General features: G+C 41.2%; 1 protein-coding gene across 6 annotated transcripts in view; it reads left to right on the top strand.

The window, feature by feature from the left end:
* The window catches only part of fhit (fragile histidine triad diadenosine triphosphatase), a 232,453-nt gene that overhangs the window by 6,086 nt on the left and 203,341 nt on the right, over nt 1–23,026 (top strand). For 4 of the 6 annotated variants that reach the window (XM_046379948.1, XM_046379976.1, XM_046379940.1 and 1 more), the window contains exon 3: nt 9,042–9,132. The gene's annotated coding sequence lies outside the window, so the exon portion shown is untranslated. The remainder of the gene's footprint in view (nt 1–9,041; nt 9,133–23,026) is intronic. The other 2 variants (XM_046379966.1, XM_046379956.1) reach the window with 1 other exon arrangement.

Here is a 23,026-nt window from a genome sequence, read left to right as displayed (position 1 = left end):
GGATTTAAAGTCATTGATGACCTTTTAAGGTATCCAGATGCAATAAGGGAAAGTAAGATCTTTTTAAGTCACATGCCTACTTTTTTTATGCCCTTCAGCTGAATTTATCCTGTTAGTGCTGCTGCACTGGTGAAGGCTCATGTCTCTTGGCAGGAGCTTAGTGTACATCATTGTCAGGGCTTGTTGAATGGGGAAGACATAAAGACACCACAGCTGCCTGTCTGCAGATCCCAGCAGAGGATCATCATTTATCCCCACCAAGTAGTTTGTGCTCTTAATCCATCTGAAAACCAAGGCTCTCACTCTCAGACATATGAACTACTTAAATTCTGGTCATATTTGGTTGTTTCACTCCGACAATATTACGCACCTTTTAAAGCAAACCATGTTTTACGTGTATGTTTACATGGATATGGTTCAGTATCTTCTAGTTTTGATCCTATTTTTGATCTGATATTTATATGAATCACTGAGAAAACTCACTCCACTAGAGAATCAGAATCAGAATACTTTAACCAAGATTAGAAATCTACAGGCCAAAGAATTATCATAAAAATAGAAATAAAAATATACCTAGAATACAAAAATAAAAGAAAGTATGTGTGGAAAATAGTGCAGCAATACAGTGAAATTGCAGAACCAGTCTCTCAGTCTATTTACTCAGAGTCTCTGACACCCTGAGGGAGAGTTGTAAAGTCTGATGGCCACAGCCAGGAATGACCTCCTGTGGCACTCAATGAATCAGTGTGCTACTGAAAGAACTTGTGTGCCTAACTAGGACACTGTGGAGTGGGTGGGACAGTGTGTAACTTAGACAGCATCCCTAGCTGCTCCAGAACAACACTCTCCGGAGTCTTCATAATGTGGGAGGACAATGCCACAGGACTGTAGACCTTGAAGCGATTAGGATGTGTCATCTTTTAGTACTGGAACAAGGCAGGACGTCTTCCGCAGCACAGGGACCCTCTGAAGACTCAGGTCCAAGGTGAAGACATGGTGAAATACGCCACACAGCTGGAGGGCACAAGCTTTGGCTACCCTGGGGACTAGCAGCCTTGCTTGAGTGGAGTGTCCTCATCTGTCTCCTCACCTGGTCAGCTGTGAAGCACACCGTAGAGGAAACAAGAGGGAAATGGGATGGCAGTGTTGAGACAGGGTGGGCGGCAGTGAGTGGGGATGGAGGGGAGTTGGTGGTAGCCGACAGCTGACAAAAGCCGAGTCTCGGGCTTGATGGTTTGGGGCCACGGTGTTAAATCTGTTGAAGTACAGATTAAGTTCACTGACCCGATCCACGCTGACCCCGACTCTGTTGCTAGCTGGACAACGGAAATCGGTCATGCCACTCCATACCTCCTGTATTTGTCCTTGGCCTCCCTGACTCTCAGGTCCTCTTGTATCCTTCTCACCTCATCCCTATTACCTGCTCTGAAAGCCCTTTTCTTGACATTCGGGATGGTCTTAATGTCCTTTGTTTCTCCATGGCTTGTTATTTGAATAACAAAGGACAGTCTTTGCTGGGTAGTGCAGTCCACACAGAAATTGATGTAGTCTGTGATGAGAGACGCGTAGCAGGGGTTGAGGTTCACAAGGTTGTGATGTGACCTTCCCAGTTGGGTGGGGGGAGTGGGAGCAGCTGTATGCATCCTTAACATTTGCATACATTATTGCTGCATTCGATTTGCACTTTTAAGTTGTACCTCTGGACTCGTAGTGACATCACATCCATTAAAAATTGAGTTGGATGTGTTCTATTTGCCCCAACACAAGACAGCAAATTTGTAATGTTATCCAGCCATTGTTGTTATGACAGCATCAACTAGTCACAAGCAGCACCAGTTGATAAACAACACATTACGTGGTATTTCACATCATAGCTATATGCCTATAGGCATTTGTAAGACAGCATTGTGTATACCTCTTACTAAATTGAACACAAAAAAAAAGAAAAAAACACCAAAAACATGCAAAACACAGCTTGGTTGCTCTGGGCAGCCATCTTGGTTTATGAGCTCGGTAGCCTATGAGGTTACATGCCGACGTTGGATTGGTGGTGGGAGAGATGTAAAGAGCAGCCACGATAGCATGTGAAAACTCCCTTGGCATGTAATATGGTTAGAGTCCAACAACCAGGAGTTCATTGACTGTAATGTGACCAGGGTTGCACTCAGTTGTTAACTAGAACAGCAAGTCCTCCTTCTCTACGCTTACTTCTCTCTGTGCAGTCCCGGTCTGCCCAAAAAGTCTGAAAGACTTCAATGGAAACATTGTTGCCAGGTATAACCCAGTGGAGCTGTGTTTCTGTAAAACACATAACACCACTCTCCCGGTACTCCCTCTGACTCCTGAGTGGCGCTGCTAGCTCATCCATCTTGTTTGCTAGCAACCTTACATTGCCTGTGACGAGCGAGGGGAGACACAGCTTATATCTACCCAGCTTTTTTCCCTCGTCACTTTGTTCCTCCTCTGCATCCTCACTATGTCTTCCTGTGTCTTCCGGCTTCATGCCGATCAGCTGATCCCAGATGTAAACAAAGCGGCCATGTTACAGCTGCACGAACATAGCAAAACGGATTAAAGATAAATCCAGGGTGAAAAAAATTAGCAAAACCCTCACTGCTGTTCTTGGCTTTACCTAGAAAAACCCAAGAGAACTACTACTACTACTTGGCTCTGTACTGTGTTTCTGGGTCTTGTGAGATGGTGCCCCTGAGATTCTGCCCAGATTGAAGGGATTGGGACAAGAAAAGGAAAATAATTTCTCCTGTGAACTTGAAGACTGATCTGATGTGATATCTACACTGTATTTTCAGCCTCACTTTTTTTCTTCTTCCTCATCTTATCGGTCTTGAGAGAAATTCTTGTTTTCTCCCTGGGTGTCCTTTTTCAGCCATTCTAATCAGCCCTTTTAATTACTCTATCACCCACTCTTCACCTCCTTGTCACCTCTGGGAGTCTTAGAAATAGAAAGGGAATACTGTGGGTTGATGGCAGGCAAGGGGCTCATCAGTGAGACACTGGGGAAGCTGGGAGTTGCGTGGCCTTTGCCAGTCTATCAGTTCTTATCCCACTTAGAGATAAAGGTTTGTCCTGCTGAGCAAGTTACATTCGCATGCCAGTTAAAGTGAATGGATTTTTACCTCACTTTGACTGCTGGTGTGATTCACTATATAAACAAAATGTTGAGACCCACCTCTTTATGGGTTGGGCTAGGCCCCTTACTACTCTTGCTACAGTTGTTACCTCGGCAGTGTCAAACTTTGAAGTGTTTCCTTTAAACTGTTTGAGCAAAAATGTAAACGTAGGCAATGAGGTTTGACTGATTTGATACTTTTGAGCTCTCACTGGTTTTTAATGTCTCCTTTTCATCTCCGGTTCTGTTTGTTTAAAATCAATGTGAGAATAATATGCTTTGCCTTTTCGTAATGGGGGTAGGTAACAATCATCGTCATATTCCAGGCTGAGCTGAGAGAGCTTTTAGTTACAGGCATATCTTGCGTGTCTTTTATCTTACATGCAGAGTCACAACAGAGTAAAAATAGTCATGATTTTGGTTGGAGTAAATTTTTAATTAACCACAGTACCTTGGTGTATTTCTGCAGTTGTTTAGACATGTAAATCTCAAACATTGCAGATTATTTATTTATTTGTATTTGTTTTGTCATTTTTAATGGATATAACAACAATGAGTGACAGCAGAGAGATGTGTGACATATAGGAATATGTTGGAATCTGGAATACAAATTTGTGACAGTGTTCTTTGTGCACCCTTATGATCCCAGGAGTTATGTTGTTGGTTTGCCCCCGGTAGGATGTCCCAAAACAAATCGGTACTGGAGGAAGGGTGAAACAAAGCGCAGTTCACAGAGATCTCTACAGTTGAATCCAGATATTTACATACACTTCAGAAAAAAACACAAAACTTTTTTTTCTTTACTGTCAAACATTAAATCATAGTAAATTTTTCTGTTTTAGATCAATAAATATTAAAAATCTTTTGCATTTGTTAAATGTCAGAATCGAGTGAGGGAGATTTTTATGGATTTTTTTTTTTTAAATTACTTTCATCAGCCAAAAAATTTACATACACTTCCTTAGTGTTTAGTAGAATTGCCCGAAAACTGTTTCACTTGGGCCAAACTTTTTGGGTATTCTTCCACAAGCTTTCTGCAATAGTTTGCTGGAATTCTGGCCCACTCCTCTTGACAGAACTGGTGTAACCGGGTCAGGTTTGTAGGCCTTCTTGCTCGCACTCGCCTTTTTCAGTGCCACCCACAAATTCCATATGGGATTGAGATCAGGGCTTTGTGATGGCCACTTCAATAACTTGACTTTGTTGTCCTTAAGCTACTTTGTAACTAATTTGGAGGTATGCTTGGGGTCATTGTCCATTTGGAAGAACCATTTGCACCCAAGCTTTAACTTCCTGGCTGATGCCTTCAAATGTTGCTTCAATATATCCACATAATTTTCTTTTCTCATGATGCCATCTATTTTGTGAAGTGCACCAATCCCTTCTGCAGCGAAGCAGCCCCACAACATTATACTACCATCCCCATACTTCACAGTTGGGTTGGTGTTCTGAGGCTTCAAAGCTTCGTCATTTTTCCTCCAAATATACCGTTCATTCATCAGGATCAAGGAGCTTTTATTGTCATACCAGCTCACGTTTACATGTTTATGGTATGAAATTAGGATTCAGGTGCCGGGAGCGATAAGTAGAATATAAAAAATAAAATAAATGGTCCTTCCTGACCAGCCGGGAAGTGTTGGCATTCCAGGTGAGGTCCTCTGTTATGTGCACACCCAGGTACCTGTAGGTGGAGACCACTTCTGCAGCTACTCCGATGTGCAGGGGAGGAGTAGGGGGCCTGTCCCTTCTGAAGTCCACCACCATCTCTTTGGTCTTTGTCACATTGATGCAGGGGTTGTTTTCTGTGCACCACTGCACCAGGTGTTCCACCTCCTCTCTGTATTCTGACTCATCGTTGTTGTTGATGTGTCCAACTACTGCTGTGTCATCTGCAAACTTCACGATGTGACAGCTGGGATGCCTCGCCAAGTAGTCATATGTCAGCAGGGTGAACAAAAGGGTGAAGAACCAGTACTGAGGGTGATGGAGGAGGAGGTGGAGTTGTGGATCCTGACAGTCTAAGGTCTGTTGGTCAGGAAGTCCAGGACCCAGTTCCCAAGTGTGACTCAGACCAAGGGTGGAGAGCTTCTGTACCGGGGTCTGTGGGATGATGGTGTTAAAGGCAGAGGAGAAGTCCAGGAAGAGCAGACAGACGTAGGGGTTTCTGCTCTCCAGGTGGGGACCACTGATGAGATGGTGTCATCCGTGGAGCGGTTTTTCCTGTAGGCGTGTCCAGCCTCTCGAAGCACTTCATGACTACCGGTGTCAAGGCTATGGGTCGGTAGTCATTCAGACCTGTCACTGTGGAACACTTTGGAATGTGGACAGTAGTGACAGTCTTAAGGCAGGTGGGAATGGATGCCAGTGTCAGTGAGGCTTTAAGGGTCTTCCACACATCTGCTGTGGACAGAGGGGCGGGTCACAGGGTGGTGGTATATGTCTAGTGCGGGGGGGGCAGGATCCTCAAAGCAAGCGTAGAACCTGTTGAGTTTGTCTGGCAGGGAGGGATCCCTTGGGCATTGTGCATCATGCACTTTATGCCCTTCCACATGCTCCAGGGGTCGTTGGCGGTGAGGTGCCCCTGAATTTTACAAGCATATGTGGCCCTCGTGATGTCTGCCATCGGTTCTCTTTTCGCCACTTTCAGCGCTGATGCCTCACCTGCCCTGAACGCAGCAGCCCTAGCTTTCAGGAGAGCTCTCACCTCAGCGTTCAGCCAGGGTTTCTGGTTGGGAATGCAGGTTACTGTCCTGGTGGTGGCGACATCATCAGCCAACCAAAGAACATTCCTCTCTAGGACTCATAATCCATCTCTTCCTTCCTTCCTTTTGTTTAAAGACACAATAAACTTAGTGTATATTTCTGATTTTGATGAAAATGATTCTAAAAATACATAAAAATTATCCCCCGCTCGATTCTGACATTTAACAAATGTTAATATTTTTTGATCTAAAACAGAAAAAGTTTACTCTGATTTAATGTTTGACAGTAAAGAAAAATAAGCTTTTGTGTTTTTTTCTGAAGTGTAAGTATCTGGTTTCAACTGTATGAAAGGCAAAACCAAGGACAAGGGTACCCTGCCTGGAGGGTTACTGGAGCCCTGCCCTGAAACCAGGCCTGGAGAAAGGGCTTGCCTATGAGTGCCTGTTGGCCAGGCCTTTGCCCATAGGGCCTGGGCCGGGCCCAGTCTGAAGCAAAGACATGGGTCTGTCCACCAGTGGGTCCACCACCTGCAGGGGGAGACAAAGAGGTCTGGTGCAGTGTGGATTGGGCGGCAGACAAACGTGGAGACCTTGGCAGTCTGATCCTCAGTTCATGAAGCTAGCTGTGGGGACGTGGAATGTCACCTTACTGTTGGGGAAGGAGCCTGAGCTTGTGCGAGAGGTTGAGAGATATTGGCTAGATAGAGTCGAGGTCACCTTTACGCACAGCTTGCGCTCTGGAGCCATTCTCCTTGAAAGGGGTTGAACTCTGCCTCTGCCTCTGAACTCTGTTGAACTGGAGCTGCCTTGGGTGAGAGGCGGAGGGCAGGAGTGAGCTTACTTATCGCCCCACAGCTCTCTGCCTGTATGTTGTGGTATACCCCAGTGGATGAAAGGGTTGCTTCCCTGTGCCTTTGGGTTGGGGAACGGGTCATGACTGTTGTTTTATGTGCCAAATTACAGTTCAGAGTACCCTTCCTTTTTGGAATCCCTGGGACAGGTGCTGGAAGAAGCCCCTACTGGAGATTCCATTGTTCCACTGGGGGACTTCAATGCTCACATGGGCAGTGTGACCTGGAGGAGTATGACTGGGAGAAATATCCTGCCTGATCTGAACCCGAGGTGTGTTCAGTTGTTGGACTTCTGCGCTCGTCACAATTTGTCCGCAACTAAGACCATGTTCAAACATTAGAGTGTCCACAAGTGCACTTGGCACCTGGACACCATAGGTCACAGGTCGATGATCTACTTTGTAGTCATATCAGTGGATCTGCGGCCGTATGTTCTGGACACTTGGGTGAAGAGAGGACTAGAGCTGTCAACTGATCAACACCTGGTGTGGAGTTGGATCAGTTGGTGGGGGAGGAAGCCAGATTGACCTGGCAGACCTAAACAAACAATGAGGGTCTGCTGGGAACATCTGGCTGAGGACCCAGTCAGAATGGTCTTCAACTCCCAGAATTTCGACTGCATGGCGGCTGTGTTCGCAGCTGTGGTCAGGAGGTCTCTGGTGCTAGTCACACTGGCAATCCTTGAACCTGCTGATGGACAGCGGAGGTGAGAGGTCCCGTCAAGCTAAAGAAGGAGTCCTACAGAGCATGGCTGGCCCAGTAGGATAGTGGTGAGAAAAAACTTCCTTTTGTTGTGTGAGCTGATTGCTTTCCTCTGGCTTTATTAATAGATACAATTGGGTGTCGTCAGCATAACAGTGAAAATTTATGTCAGTCAGATCAGATCTGTCAGATCAGTGCTTTCTGATCACATTGCCTAGTGGGAGCGTTATAGATTGTGAATAGGATTGGGCCAAGCACAGAACCTTGTGGAACACCATGGCTAACCTTAGCGTGCATGGACGAGTTGTGATTTACATGTACAAAGTGATGTCTGTCTGATAGATGGGACTTGAACCAGCTTAAAGCAGTTCCATTTATACCAGTTTGATTTTCTAGTCTCTGTAAAAGAATCTGTTGGTCATTGGTATCAAATGCAGCACTGAGATCCAGAAGGACAAGTACTGAAACAGAGCCCTGATCAGAGGCCATTAACAGGTTGTTGGTGACTTTTACCAGTGCGGTCTCTGTGCTGTGATGTTCCCTAAAACCTGACTGAAAGACTTCAAATAGGCTCTTACTATGGAGATACTCGCACAGCTGACTGGCAACGACTTTCTCCAAAATTTCTGAAATAAAGACCAGGTTGGAGATAGGCCTATAGTTTGCTAAAACCCCTGGATCAAGAGTGGCTTTTTTAGCAGGGGTTTGATTACAGCAACTTTAAAAGTCTGTGGGACATAGTCTGATGTCAGGAACAAATTAATAATGTCTATTAAGGAGGTTCCAAGTAAAGGGAACACTTCTTTAAGTAACCTAATAGGAATAGGATCTAAGAGAGTGGGTGAAATTTAGAGGTGGATTTAGAGGAGGAAAGGATAGAAGCTAATTGTTGGTGGCTGATACGAACAAATTCATCCTTTTTTGTTGAACGCCATTTCTTCTCTATGTGTTGTGATCTTTGCTTTAACTCACATGTTTACTGAGTGTACCATGGAGCAGAGCTTCTTCGAGTTATAATCTTTTTAGATAGAGCCGCAATTAGGTTAAGCATGCTGTGCAATGAGCCTACAATGCCGTGGCAACTAGAGGTAGTGCATGAGTCCCCTGACACACTGAGCCTGGGTATTGTACTAAGAATCGATGGAACTGCTTCCTTAAATTTGGCTATGACATTATCAGACAGACATCTAATGAGAGCGCTTCTGCTCAGTTGTGTGCAATCAGCTAAAATAAAATCAAAAGTTATTAAATGATGCTCAGCCCTCAAATAAAATTAAAGTGTATGTTTTTATGTTCAATTTTTTTTTCATTTCTTTCATAGCTTTCTCTGAAGCTGTCGCACAATTTTCACATGCTGCTTTTATAGAATTTAATGTAGGTTAAAATTCTTTAGTGTGCATGTGGATGATTTATCTCATAAGCAGAGCTAAAGGTGGGACAACATACCTATCTGGGGGCTTCTATGCTCTTTTTGTCAATAGTGCAGGGCCTCTCTGCCAGTATGATGCTGCCACATGGGCCTTATCTGTAATCAGTCTACCTAACATCCTGAATCATGACCCCCATATGTTTGATCACAGTGTGACAGAGAAGTCTTATTAGTCCTCTCAGTAATTAAAGCTGTCTTGTTATTTTCTATTCCCTTCTCCCCCCCAGCGCAGCCTGAGCACTACTTTTCTCCATTCATTGCTCCATCCTCTCTGTAATTATCCATCTGCAAGGCTGTGGGAAGCTGGTGAGATTGAAGGTAAGTGTATTTACTGCATCATGTCAACAATAAAATTGGCTGAACCATTGATTTTCTTTTTCTTTTTTCTTTTAAGGGATGTAAGACAGTTGATTACACATACAATAAACACTACATGTTGTGTTCACATTTTTTTCTTCAGTGCAAACTGCTGCACACACTGCTGGTCTAATAACTTAGCTGACAACATTACTGTGTTCAGTGGCTGTTATTACATGGAGGGTTCATGGTGTAGCATTGTGCCCATATTGAGCATTCATAGGGTAGTGCAGGGGTCTATTGAGTAGATCCTTGTTCTTGTTGCACTTTAATGAGCACACAGGAGACAGTTTTTATTTATTTATTTTTGAAAAGCAAGCTGTATGCCCTCACAACCCTGCATGAATAAGCGATATAGAAAATGAATGGATGGATACGAACATACACACACATACGAACATTTCTAAAAATAACTAGACCTTTTATATTTTGTTGAGTTATCTATTTTACATTATCCCAAAGCTTTCCTACAATGTTCAAACCCAGAGAAATCTGTAATTTCATTCAAGCCAGCGGTGTGACCAAATGTGATGTTATCTTATCTGTGAACATTTCTGGGTCAGAGCAGATAGCTTTTCAACAGCTTGGTCGTTTAACAGTGAAGACAGCAACTCCCATTTAGTTAGTTTTACAGTTTTTGAGAAAAACAGATGGACTTTAGAAATTCCTGCCATCTCAAAGCATCTGAGCAGTTCTGCTCAAATGAGCCTATTTTTCTTAGGCCCATTAAGCTATAAGTCAGATACAGCTGATTTTTCAAATTTTTAACTTTAGATGGTTGCTGCAGTATCACCATCAGGTCTATTCGCGTATAATACCAACTGAGTAAGTTTGGTTTGGGACTGGACCTCTGAGCAAAGTTTGGTTTAGTTTCATTGGAAGGCAGGTTTCCTAAGGGAAGGAGAAGAAGAATTCTGCATTTACTCTACATACTAGCAGGCATGAGAATACAATATTGTCTGCCAGCATCTATGACAGCTATTAGAGGCTCTGACATCAACTACAAGATCTCACTTTGTCACTAAAAAGAAGTGAAACTGGAAGGAGATGCAAATGATTATTTGAAATATTCACATGCTAGGAAGTAGGGGCGTTGCCATCATTTCAGAAGTGAGGGAGGACAGATTGTTTGGGAGTAAGATGATTTCTATTTCATGTTTCATTGATAGATCCACTCCCATTTACCTGCGCATTTCCTTAGCAGCAAAATGACCCAAACCAAACATCCAATACAGATAAATAGGGAAAAGGTAATCTTCTGCAGTGGGCAGCAGTGGTACCACACAAGACAGTTCTTTAAAATGATCAAAATCATAAATGAAACTGAAAGCTTGAACTACCTTGAGCATCTGCATGGTAAGCAACCACATAATTTAGTGCCATGAAAATGAAAGGCGACACAGTACTAAACTTAAAAAGTTTAGCAAAACACCATTTCTATCAGCATTTACCTTAGTGCCATGAAAACAAAAACAAACAACATGTTTAACAAGTTCAGCAAACGTTATAATAAAATGCATGTAGAAACTGTATTTAGGTCAAGAATAACAGCACAGAGGATAATAATCTTCAGCCTATCCTATGAAATGTGCAAAAGGCTCTCCATGACAGTCGCTGCTGCTGGCTCCCTGTCTTAACCCTTGACGGCTGTTTGCTCCCTGCCCTTTCTATTGCAAAACAGTTATATATGTGCAAGGCTATAGTGAAATTCAGAGCACAAATGAATGAGAGTGGATCTATTTCTAGCAGAAAGCTGGCTAGCAGGCTTGACATCATGTAGCTGATGTTATTCAGAACATTTCTCCTCAACTTACATGGGCTGATTTGAAAAAGAAATGCAAGATATTTTGTCGATCAGTACATGGCAGCAATTAATTTCTGCATATAATTATGTCCTGTTTTTCTGTGTTCATATTGTACTAGCTTGGCGCTTTCAGTGGCAGCAGAGGGAACATATGTCTGTGTGGGGAAAAAATGCACATAATGCACATGCTTCTGGAGCATTCAAGACAACTTGGAAAAACAAGCACCAACAACTTTAAAAATGAGTTAGACGGTTGTCCAGTTTGGAATTACAGGTCGGTAAAGTGCTGGGCACAGAGGAGACACATCCGGGACGTGCAGGGTAGGGCTCGGTACCGAACTCCGTTTCTTTTATCGCACCAACCAAAATGCTTCGGTAGTACCAAGTATCGAAATATGCTTCGTCGTTCGGTACCAAGGCATCAATCACGTGATCAAGACCTGATCATGCTGCCGGTGAAAAATGCCACAGAGGTCAAAAGTGTGGCTCCATTTTAGCAAGATTGATGCCAATAGTGCGCGATGCAATACATGCAAAAAAGTCGTCATTGCTAAGGCCGACAACACGGCTAATTTGATGAAGCGCCTGACTGTGTGCGGAATCAGTTTCAGAGCAGGAAGTTGGTCTGTGTTTGACTGCAAGAAGAGCGGACCGCAGCCTTCTCCTCTCAGCATTCAATTTCGTGGTTGTGACAAAGCCTGAGCGTATGGTGGCCGACAAGTACAAACGCACTGCATAAACAGAAACGTGCTGCAAATACAGAAACATGCTGCATATAGGAAAACGGATGTAAAAGGAAAACGCTGCAAATACAGAAATGTGCTACGTATATACTACTTATTCTTTTTACTTTTTCTTTGACATTGATCCGTCCGTTGTCTGTCTCTCGGGCAGACACTCAGCACTGCCCCTAGAGGCCTGGAGCACTTCCGTGGTATGGCTGGATATGCGGTTTCTTTTTGCATTTGTTTCTTATTTGCAGTGCGTTTCTGTATTTGCAACGCCTGTCTGCATATGCAGCGCGTTTGTACTTGTAGGCCACTGTACCGAGCGGCCTGATTCAAAATCTCCACCTTTGCAACGGTAAGCTGGAAATTATTCGTTTGTTTTTTCCCAAAGCTGAAAAATAAAACTCAAGATTTGTACTGTAATGTGTAATGTAATTTTCTTTTTCTTAGAACTGATATTATAAAATTGGTATCAAATAAAGTATTGTTCAGGAACCGAGATAAAGGTATTGGTATTGGCCCCAGTCCCAACCCTGATTCTGTTGTGTATGTTTGCAAATGCATAAACACACCTTTGACAGTCAAAGGTATCTGTGCTTATAACATTCTCTTTGCACTTTGCAGTTTGTATGAATGACTCTCCTTTGGCTCAGTGTGCACGTTGTGTTCACGCTGACTTTCAAAGCCCTGTGTCTTAGTAACAGTATGTATTATAATAACTACATGTAGTGTACATGTTGTTCACATAACATAACTTCACCTAAGAATGGATTCAATAAAAGAGCAATGAACGTGAGGATCTCTGCTCACACTGAGCACAGTCAGTGCAGTGGCCATGACAGTTAACTTAAAGCAACAAACCACGGGGGAAGGCCACTGTGTGAAGGCTAATGCGACGTACAACAAGAAGTTTTGCTCTCAGCCATAAGTTGTAATCAAAAATGGTGTCACATGGTCTCAGTAAATGGCTTTGACTGGCTTATTGAGTGCTGTTCAGCCTCCAGATTTTGTCGCATTGTGATGTCAATCTGGCCAATCTAATCAATTGTTTAAGCATCAGTTCCATCCCTAACACACTTGTTGGAAGCTCCAGCTCCAGAAGAAAAGATGTTCCAGGTGGACAGCTGAGAAGACAAGATGTTACAATGACACATGCAGGTTTTCAAAACTGCTAAATTCAACTCCTAACAGATTATTTATACCACCAGTTCCCTGAACTGACACACCCCCAGATGCATGAAAAATATTTATTCAGTGTTTCTTAATTTAAATGCCTTAATGATTTAACTTCTTAAAAAAGCATTTAGTATCCATTAGGTCACTGAAAATTCTCATGTCATGTGACATGCTGATCCTAATCTTGGGGATACAGCTCCTGTTGAATTCCAATCATTTTTAGGAATGCAGTTTTCTCATGCAGTCCTGGTGGATTTAATCCCTCCTTCCCTCCCACAGCACAGCAGTATCCAGTCAACAACTGTTTGATCAGGGCTGCACTCCTCTGTGCGGCTAACTTTCCTCTGTGTTCTATTTGTGTGGGCTGGCGACTCCACACATCTAACAGTTTTTCCAGTTTTTATTATTATTATTATTTTTTTTCACTTATATAAGGCCCGCTAACCCTCAGGATCTGAGTGCTGCTTTCTGTTTATTATTGACTCTATTCACGTTTGCTGTTTAGCTGAGAGGAACAACAGGGTCCTTCAAAGCCAGTCCAATATAACACACTATTCTGTCAGCACTTAATTGCATTGGTACATTTGGAGCAGCAGCAAAATGTTTAATGCAAGAAGCTGAACAGGTGTAATTACTATTCATTTGATGAGTTGTGAGATGATCACCGTTGTTAATGTGGTAATGTACTTCAGAGGAAACCGACCAGCATTAGCATTTTTACAGCACGCTTATTTCCATCCTGAGTATGACCATCAGGATCACCACCTTGCCCACATCCTTATTATCATCATCATTACTGTTGTCATGAGCATCACCACAGTTTCTACTTAAGTATGAGCTTGCTGCTGGAAATGCTGCAGTGTCTCAAATATTACAAATAATGCGGCCTTGTTTTATCTGTGTAGAAAACAAAACATGCTTAACAATCCTTAATATGTGTTATAACTAAGGCTTAAAAGTTTAAGTTTAGATCTTTTCACTCAACATTTAAATTTTATATTTCTACAGCAACACATTTTTACTTCCTAATTCTTGTAGCTAAAATTACCAACTACTACTTACCAGATTCAGATTTTACTTGTAAACATACTATTATTTCACTCTGTCTTGTTGAACTACAACATTAAAATGCTGTAATAAAGTAGTGCGAGTGGTAGTATTAGTAACAATACTATGATGTAATATATACAATGTATATAATATTCTGAAAAGGGTAATTCTGCATAATGAAACGTATTTTAGTCCATTTTGCTCTGTGTCCGGCTTAAACTTTTTATTGAATATTTTAACACTGTTAAATTAATATTATTAGTCTGATAAGATGTCATGTATGCTAACTATTGGACCAGAATCGGCTTCCAAAAATTGTAATTTCATTATGCTGAATCTGTGGACTGTGAGCTGTTTGTCAGGTTTTTCTCTCTGATTTAAGTATAGTACGGCTCTTGGCCTCCTTTACTTACAGTCATTCATTATATGTAACAACTGAAAGGTGAAATGAAAAATGACCAGAACCACATGTAAACATGATCTAGAATGGCATTGTTTCCAAATATTTATTATTTATTAGCCTGAACAATAAGAAATAGGTGTGTGATAGATGCAAAATGCAAATGAAATCATTACCATGTAAGTACTGTAGATGACCTCCTGAGCCTACACAATGGCAGATCCATGTGGCTAAGTATCTATGGCAAGATGTGCACTGTGGCCTGCAGGTAATAATGGGATTTCTGTAAACTGTCTAAGAAAGATACAACCCAAACTATTTATACTTTAGAACAATTTTGCCAACTCAACATAAAACCAAATAGAAAAAACGAAGTCACCTGAGATACAAAACTAAGTGCAATGACAATACAAGCTCTGTGTTTCATTCTGTCTGTATCTAAATATGAGTAAATTTCAGATCACTCTGAAATCTTGGTTAATTTGGAAAAGTTCAAATAGTAAACTTGGCACACTGTTTTGCTTTGTTTTCTTTTCTTTTCTTTTTTGGCATTAAAATCATTCCGAACAGCACAGTTTGTTTTCCATTCAGTTTTGACTGAAACATATGCAGCATTATTTGGATTTTTTATGGAGAAAAAAGGCACAGGTTAGAAATGGAGAGATGGGGAAAGGCACAGGTTACTCCTCTGATATTTCTAATGTTTTTGAACAGTTCTCTTTATTCTGACTAGCTAAAGAATAGTCTGGTAATCACAAACTTTAAGGCATTGTCTGGGGAAGAACTAGGTGTGCTTTTAAGATTACGCTTTCTTTTTTTTTTTTCTTTTTTGCAGTGGTTGTGCTATATTCTCCAATTTATTTATTCAGATTTTTAAGGAAATGGAAAGTTTTACACATGCCGTCGGTGAATAGTTATACTACTGCTCAATCCAGAAACCTTGACAGCTGAATGGTAGGTAATTTCTATATCCAGAGAACCATTATGTCCAATGGATCTCTAAAGACAGGGCTTTTACCAGCTGCAAACAACTTTTCCACCTCTTAAAGACCCCAGTTATGAAAAGGAAAATAATAATAAAAAAAGGTTGAAGTGCCCAGATTCATTATGCAAAATGGAGATACATCTTGAATGTGTTAAAGTGTACTTATTGAAATCACCATTTTTCAAGTTAAAAGGAAAATTGCTTGAGCTTGAGTTAAATTGCTGTCTAAAGCCTTCATCGCAGGTGCACTTGATTGTGGTTATGAAGCTTTCTCTAGCAGCAGCAGGAATTCAGGCATTCTCGATCAAGGCTGGAGAAAACCCATCACCTGCTTCAGATAATACATATGCAGCTTTAATTTTTTTTATCTTTGCAAATCTGAGTTAAACATTCAAGAGAGAATAGCTTCCTCTGCTGTAGTGATGCATGTGTTCACACACTCATTACTTAAAAAAATCTGCCAAAAGGTTCTTCTTTGGTATGGAAGCCAGGAGATATAGAATGAAATGTATTTCTACAAGCCCAGTGCCCTGTAGCCCTTACCAACCCTTTAGAATGAGAGAGAAACCCTTTGTCAGTGTAATAAAGAAAAACAAACTGGATGCTGTCTGAATTTGGTAAAATTTTACTACTTGAGAGTTTCAAGGACATTGAAGTAATCTGACACCAAAACACAATGATTTTGCCTAATACAAATTGGATAAAAGATAATTGCTGCTGTGAGCGACGCGGTGGTGTAGTGGTTAGCACTGTCACCTCATGGCAAGAGGATTCCAGATTCAAGTCCAGGTATGGGCCCTTCTGTGTGGGGTTTGCAGGTTCTCCCTGTGCCTACGTGGGTTTTTTCTGGGTACTTCGGCTTCCTCCCACAATCCCAAAAACATGCACATTAGGTTAATTGGTTACTATAAATTGCCCCTAGGTGTGAGTGTGAGAGTGTGTGGTTGTCTGTCTTTGTGTGTTGGCCCTGTGATTGACTGGCGACCAGTCCAGGGTGTACCCCGTCTCTCGCCCATAGTTAGTGGGGATAGGCTCCAGCCCCCCATGACCCTGATGGATGGATGTTAGTCATGGTCTAGTTGCCAAAAATTTATATGGTAATGAAAGCAAGTATGTTGACAATGAATGTTTTGCTGATGTCTTCAGCATGAACAATGTAACAAAAAATGTGTTCTTAATACCTTGATTTAAAAAGTGTTATAGTGACTGTGTTTTTGGTTTGTTGGTTATTGGCACTGCCAACAAAATAAACTTATATGTCATATTTCACTGACTCACTGATTGACTGAGTGAGTGATGAAGTTGCTCCACAGGTTGATTAAGTGCTGGAGTGTCCCCAGTGGATGTTGCTGTTTTACAATGACTCCATGCATGAACTTTTGCTATGTACTGTTAACTCCAGATTCTATGAGTATTCCATGGCTGTTGCTAGCAGGTTCATCCCCTGCTGACATTCACACGGGACTGAAGACTTTTTGTCTACACCCACTTATTATGGGGTCCCACCTCAATCTCACCTTATGCAAAATTGAGCAGAAACAGGACAGCCCCCCAAAAGAGCTTTTTTCAACCAATTAAAGGAACCCTAGGGAACACAGCTTAGCAGGCTGTGACTGAATCTGAGTATGGTATATAACTAATGTTCTGTTTCACATAGGCTTTGTGACATAGGGAAAAGCAGGATGTGGCTCATACCCTACTGGATCCATCAAGTACCCGCCAGCAGAAATACACCCACTCGGTTTAGAATCAGTAACCATTCCATAGCTTGCCAATGTGTCACAGTGCAAAGGTGCATCACAGTGAAATATATGTGCACAGATGGCACAAAGGCAGTACAATATCCAGTGGGAATCAAAATGGGAAAAAAGACAGAAATACAACCATTGGCATTGGAGAGGGAGAGGCAGGGTTTGGATTAAGGACTGTTGATTTTTTTTGGAACGATCACTCCCCACGCCACCTTTTGACCTTTCCATCCAGACCACCCGAGGAGGAGACAAGATCCAGGATGGGAGCCGTGCTAAACCAGCTTAGACATAAGGCTGCTCCTTGATGAAGTCATGTCACAGGAAATTGGACTCAGACTTGTCAAGCAACAGAAAGTCAGCGACTGCTGTGGTCATGTCTTTAGAGAGACCTCTCTGCACCACAACATTAAGCTGTGGCTCCTGTGTGTTCATGGCCAACAGAGGACAGAATTATGACAGTGTTTCCCAGATGGCAGTGTGGTATTTAATGTGAAGATGCTGACCATAATTACATCACCATCTTGTAGCTACATTCACCAAATAAAACAAATGGTCGACTTAATTGTTTCCTGGGTATTACTTGTAAATAACATATGTAAATATTGAATGTATCACTCTCCTACTGTGTCTGTGTGTAGCATGAAGGTGACTACAACAAGGACAAATAAATTACCTTTATTCTTGATAATATTTCAAAAAGGATTTTCAAATTGTCACTTTTGTTTTAATTATGTTTTATAAAGCATTCTAACTTCTCAGAATTACAGTGGCAATTACAACATTTTGGAGATGGGAAAGGTGGACTGGCATTTTAATGCCATATCCTATGCATCTTGTGTGTGTGTGGCTGAGACCGAAAAGCTAAAACTTCCCCTATAGGTATGTAACTGTGATCAGGCTCAGGTCAGGCTGTAGTGTATGATTCATACTATTTTTATGACCCATATGAAAGTAAGCATTTTCAAATGTAGCATTTTGAAGTACATTCAGCAGCTGGTAACAAGATGATAGCCTCACTGATCCATCTTATTTGTTTGTATACTTTCGGTGACTTTCTAATGAGCCGGTGGATCCATCACCATCTGTTTACCCAAACGTACTGTTTGCCAACAGTGCAACCTCAGAGGAGGGTTCAGCCCACACCATCCTGTTGTTGTATGCAGAAGTCTTTAAGAAACTGCTTAAAACATGTAGGTTAGTTTTTAAATTGATTTTACAGAGGCATATAAAATTATCCAAGCGAGAGTCAGAGAGTGAGAACCAGTTGTTGTGGCAGTTGTTAATAATGAAGAAATAATAATGATATTAAATTAAACTGCTATGATTCCGTGCTACTTATGTCTTTTGGTTGAGAGATCCTGTGGGCATGCCAGTCAAAACTTCTGTTACTGCAGTTACTTTAATAATTGCCGTAACAGGATACACCTTTGTATGCCCCTGTATACTCTAAGTTGTAGTTCTCTTTTTGCTTCAGATCAGCACGGCAGTGACCATAGGCTTCTTGCTACCTTTGTCTTTGACTCTGTTTTTATTTCATTCAATATGGCCATTTACTCAGTCTTACTTATTTAACTTCACAAGTTAGCATCTTTAGACTGTTTAATTGGGTCTGGGTAGAAGTAGAAGTAGGGTAGAAGTAATTTGCAGATATATAAGTTGTAAATATTATAATGTCAGATTACAGATAAAATAAATTAATTCAAAAATCTCCAGCTAAGGGTCTCTGTAGCATGTAATCTTCAAAGTAGCTAGTAACTATTAGAAACTTAAGTAATCAAATAAATGCAGTGGAGTAAAAAAGCTACAATATTTGTCTCCAAAACACCAAAATGTAGTATAGTGGAAGCATAGAAGAAAAACTCTAAGCTTGCAGCTATGCTGTACAGTGTCAGTTTTGAGAAATGTCAGAATGTCTAACAAATGCCTGGTGAAGTGTAGCTCTATGATGTAATTAGAAAAGAGGATTTTTGCAGCAATGCCTGAGACTTACAGTGTCACACTAGTCAGTGTATTATATGTGTAATTTCATGTTATAATCTGATTGGTTCATTCAAGATTTCTCTGTGAGATTTTGTTCTTAATGAACATCCGCGAGCTTCCAGTGCAATGACTTTAACACAATTGCTCTTTTGTTTGTCACTGATGGATTACATTTGTAAGCAGTTATTGTGCACAGGTGGACTGAATTAATGTAATGTATAAATGGTAAAAGTGTGAAAGCAGTGTACAGTGCTGTGTACAAGCTTTTACTTTATTTTTCTAAGAGAGAGAGAGAGAGGCCTCTGTGCATGTGGCAATCACTACATGAAATGGGTGTGATAATTTGGATTGTCTTTTTAAGATGGTTAAAACAAAAGTCTGATTCTGCCATAGGAAAGATTTAAAGCATATTGTCACAAACTGGCTGAGGGAGTGTGATAAGGGGGAAGTCCATGCAAGACATCTTTTCAAAACAAATGTGATTAATAAAAGTTACGGTAGTTAAAAAAGTTAAAACTATACAAAGGATGGATCAGCAAACCCAGCAATGAGAGCAGTGTCAAGGACATACCTGTGCATTAGTAGTTAAAGTAATTAAATTAGAAGAACAGGTGCTTTACTCCCAAAAAGAAATAATTTACCTTGCAGGAATATTTAAGGCAAAGAGGTAGAGAAGCACATCAATCCAAACCACCAAGGAAAATCTTTTCTCTACTGAAACCTGCTAAAAGCTAAAACTCTCAATTCTCTCAAACTGAATAGGCCTACAACCAGTAAGAGCAACAACCAGAGCAGATCTGTACCATGACCTCCATGTTTACAACAAGCATGCTGCTGAACAACACAATATGTCATTGGAATGACAGTCTGTTACCAGAATTCATAAAATAATGGTGACATTCAGTTCTTGAATTGTTTGCTGTGGTAACAGTGGTATGGCAGGAGTATGTCAGCTTTTCAGGCTGAGGACAGGGAAGGGCTTTGATAGAAACATCTCTCATCTTTCCACAAATGTACAACCTCTTGTCTCCTAGTCATCATTACTGCAATCCTCCATGGTTGGCTTTGTCCACTATTGCTGACAATTGATGAATAATAATGTAGCACTGACATGAGCACGCACAGTGGGAGAATAAAAGCATATGAATTCTGATCTGATTGTTCACACAGTCATCGCAGCACTCAGAATCATATATGTAGCTGGTTTAAGACCACATATAAAAGAGGCGCATAGCAACACTGAGATCAGATTTTATGTGGTTTGTGCTGTTCACGTTGTCATGAAAAAAAGCCAGAAAAAAATCTGAGTTACATGTAAGCTAAATTAATAAATAAATCAAATTTGAGTCTTTTTGAACTGTCTAGCTTAGGTGACTAAAAGGTACAGAAAGTTATTGGCCCAAGGATCTCCTCAGCTGGCAGCGATCAAACAGACTACAATGTAATCCTTGAGGGGAACTGCACCTCAAAACATACCCGCTAAACATGCATGTTTTTTACCACTGACATGCTTATATTGTTGTTCTTGACCTTTTTGTTGAATAATCAGTAAGTAAGCTGTATCTAATGGCTATGGCAGTGGACTCTTTCACAACTATCATTTTAGTTCTGTTTAGGGTTCATGTAATGTGTGCATTGTTCAATAATTGGTGCCAGGTGATTGTGCCATGTTTTGATGGGGCAAGGCACTTAAAAACATCAAAATGGAAGGCCTTAATATTTGATACAAACAGCTGTGGATGGTAAAAATCAACTCCAATGCAGATTGTGTTACTGCACTGAAATCAAATTGCTAATATGCAGGAAAATGTGTCACCTGTTTGAATAATTTATATCAAATTGGGTGAATGAATGAATATTTTATGATTATGGTGTTTTAAGGGCTCATCCCAAATTGGATTACAAGACACATAACACTAATTCAGTTTCAGCTGATCATATCATGTCATCTTCATAGGAAGGTTAACAGGTAGCTTGGTGATTGTTGTTGGTTGGATATTTGAATGTGAATGGCACAGCTGACAGGCAAAAAAATTAGACTTTGCCAGTTTATCCCAACTTTTAAGAACTTGATATTAATGTTTTTCTCAGAACCTTCAGGGTTCAGAGCTAAGTGGCATTTTGCCCTGGGGGTCCAAATCAAAGGCCTTTCTTACTGTTTAATGAGTTAAACACACCTTCCATTTAGTCTTATGCCTTCGCCACTCAAAGCAAATAGGATAGTTTCCAACAGTGGTGCGATAATATTTCAAAATGAAAGAGCGTCCCGTAACCATGTTTTTCAGTGCATGAGAAAATTGTTAAATGGAAAACCCCATGCTCATCAACATTTACTTTCTAACTTCTAGCATGGCAAGAATGCATTACATCCAGGTTTTAGTCAATTATTTACTGAATGCCATCAAAATACCAGAAAACATACAATAAAATACTCCTGATACCAGTGGCCTTGTAAAGCAGCTGGACCATAGTGTACATTCTTACACTAAAACTATTGTTGCTATCACACCAGCTAATGTGCCTGAATTCCTGCTGCTGATGGTTCACTAAAAAAGCAAACTAATGATGCAATAGAATAATTAAAAAAGAAAAGGAAAAGAAAAAAATGTAAACTGTTGGTGGAGCAAGATAAAAACATCAGGGAGTTACTCAGTTTCATCTTGGCTATTCATTCAATCATTGTCAAGATATTTTTCTCAATTTCATTTTATTTCATGAAGAAAATCTCCCTGCCATCCCTCTAATGTAGTATCTGTGTCTTCCTCAAGCTTGTGTCCTTTACTAGAGCCCTGAGAGTTTTAGGGTTCTGCTTGGTTTCTTGACTCTTTCTAGGACCTTGCTGTTCTGGACATAGACCATATTATACTCGGAATCTGTCGGAGCCACTCTTCCAGTCTGAGGGTCACAGCCCCCAGTGCTCTGATTACCACTAGCACCACTGTCACTTTCGCTCACTACATCTTTTCTAGTTCTTCTTTCAGCCCTTGGTATTTCTTAGGCTTCTTGTGTTTATTGTTGATATTGTTGTCACTTGGGATTGCCACATGTATCACCACTCCCTTCTGCTGTTGTTTGTCGACCACCACAATGTCCAGCTGATTTGCCATCACCATTTTGTCAGTCTGGATCTGGAAGTCCCACAGTATCTTAGCTTGGTCATTCTTGACCACCTTAGGAGGTGTCTTCCATTGTGTGGTGTGGTTGACCCCAGCCTCTATTAATCTTATAGTCATCATCATTGCCAGGTTTCTGCTGCTTCAGGTACTCACTTAGCAGTCTAGGGGCTATCTTCCTGATATATTCTGGACATGGGGTGAAACCTTGCATTCATCAGAAGGAGCTTCCGTGTCTCGATGTCAGTAGCCTCTATCTCCTCCTTTGACCAGCTTATTCTACCAGCAGGATATCTGATGACTGGCAAAGCGTATGTGTTGACAGCCCAGACCTTGTTCTTTAGCTGACTTCTCAGGACCTGTCTCACTCCATGTAGGTGTTTGATTGCAGCTGACTTCCTGCAGCTGACTTTGTAGCTTTTCCTAAACATCCATAACACTGCCTTCTAGTCAAATTCAACCCCCTCCCGCATGTTTTTGGACTGTGGAAGGAAAGTTGACCACCCAGAGAAAACTTTGTTACTGTAGGAGCATGCAAACTCCTCACAGAAAGTTTTTTTAGGACCTGGGAACCAATGAGATCTATCAGAACTGACACTAAAAGGCTTCCAGCACAAGAGAATTAGGCTGTGAAATGCCTCCCAAAGACACAGTACCATCATGAATTGTCAGGAAACCTTCAGCAATTTCTGCAGGCTTTTGTGCATCATTGTCTCCTACAGAAAGCTTCTCATGAATTTTTACACATTGAGTGGTTAACATTTCTTTTTTGTCAGTATGGCTCTGGACAGAAAATCTTCAGTAGAATTTTTCAGAGAAGACTCTGTGTCTTTCCTGCACAAATGTGTAATACTGTAAATACCCCACT

Source organism: Scatophagus argus, chromosome 3, assembly GCF_020382885.2.
Source record: "Scatophagus argus isolate fScaArg1 chromosome 3, fScaArg1.pri, whole genome shotgun sequence".
Taxonomy (NCBI): domain Eukaryota; kingdom Metazoa; phylum Chordata; class Actinopteri; family Scatophagidae; genus Scatophagus; species Scatophagus argus.
Note: the sequence above shows the minus strand (reverse complement) of the source record. Positions and strands in the feature narration are given on the sequence as shown.